At 36.9% G+C, this 1,610-nt stretch overlaps 1 non-coding gene across 1 annotated transcript; it reads left to right on the forward strand.

Moving 5' to 3' along the window:
• Positions 1 to 435: 435 nt before the first annotated feature.
• Positions 436 to 542, forward strand: LOC122280281. Its single transcript, XR_006229860.1, has one exon. It is a non-coding gene; the product is annotated as a small nucleolar RNA R71 (small nucleolar RNA).
• The last annotated feature ends 1,068 nt before the right edge of the window (positions 543 to 1,610 follow it).

The following is a 1,610-nucleotide window of genomic DNA, read 5'->3' on the forward strand; positions in this document are numbered from 1 at the left end:
AAATTCTCATGATTTCTAAGCCCTGGATGATAGTAATTTGGCATAGGATTACCACGATAGTTGTAGTTCCGATTGTTAACATATTGAACTTGTTCCTGACTTGTTTCATTACTTGGAACTATTATACTTGTAGATGCAACATATTTTGTACTTTGTGGTATCTTTTGTGTTGTCAAGGCTGAAATTTGATAAGATAGAGTAGCTACTTGAGCTGAAAGGGCTGCTATCGGCTCCAATTCATGAATTCCAGCAACTTTCTTAGCCAAAGTCCTCTCAGTTGGCCATTGATAGTTGTTTGAGGCCATTTCTTCCAAAAGGACAATAGCACCCTCAGCTATCTTTGACATCAAAGTTCCACCAGATGCAGCATCAACTATAGTTTGAGTTTGCCCATTTAACCCATTATAGAACATCTGAACTTGCAACCAATCTGGCAATCCATGTTGTGGGCAACGTCGAACCAAGTCTTTATACCTCTCCCACGCTTCATAGAGTGACTCAAAATCATTTTGCTTGAATTGACCAATCTCACTCCTGAGTTGGGCTGTTTTTGCAGGAGGAAAGAATTTAGCAAGAAACCTCTCAGTCATGTCTTGCCAACTAATGATGCTTCCCGGTTGTAGAGATTGTAGCCAACCTCTAGCCTTGTCCCTCAAAGAAAAAGGAAACAATCTCAGTCTAATGGTGTCTTCAGTAACACCATTGATCTTCATAGTGTCACAAATCTCCAAGAACATTGCCAAATGAATATTGGGATCATCCAGTGGCGATCCGCTGAATTGAGCCTGCTGCACCATGCTAATCAAAGCTGGTTTGAGCTCAAAGTTATTGGCATTAATTGTCTGGCGCATTATGCTCGAGTAATTTCCATTCACAACTGGTCGTACATAGTCCTTCAAGGTGCGTGGTAGTGCCTCACGTTCTTCTTCAGCCATGACTAGTATCTTATTTCTTCTTCGTGATCTAAGAGTTCTTTCAATCTCTGGATCAAAAGGAATAATATCACGAGATCTAGCACGGTGCATCCAACGTCAAAAACACACCTGTAGAGCAAAGATAAAATAAAATTCTAAATTAAAACTAAGATTACTTTGTATCGATATTGACAAAAAGAATAAGAATAAACCATTCCCCGGCAATGGGGCCAAAAACTTGATCGGTGCAAAACTACAAGTGCACAATATCGTAGTTTTATAATAAAGTGATAAGAAAAGATCGTTCTCAGGGAATGGTACCTTACTTTTGCCAAATACCAAAATTATACTAATCTCGATTTTATCTAGAGGAATCACTAAGATTTTTATAGTTGCAAATCAAAAGAAGATCAACTCAAAGAGAAATACGCAAAGGAAATAAAACTAACGTTTAAAGATCAAATTTATGGGAAAGAAAACTTCTAGGAAATCGACTTCACCTAATTCTTCACTATGCTTTTCTCATCCAGCTAATGTAATTTAATTCTTTTCGTCTATTAGCAAATCTCTAATTCATCCAAAAGCCTCTTTCGATAGTCAATTGGAAATGACTCTTGTTTATCAATTTACACAAGAATATGCAAATTAAATAATCAAGAAAGCAATAAAATCAATGATTTAATTACTACATAGGTT

The sequence above is a fragment of the Carya illinoinensis genome, chromosome 10 (genome assembly GCF_018687715.1).
Source record: "Carya illinoinensis cultivar Pawnee chromosome 10, C.illinoinensisPawnee_v1, whole genome shotgun sequence".
In the NCBI taxonomy this organism is placed as follows: domain Eukaryota; kingdom Viridiplantae; phylum Streptophyta; class Magnoliopsida; order Fagales; family Juglandaceae; genus Carya; species Carya illinoinensis.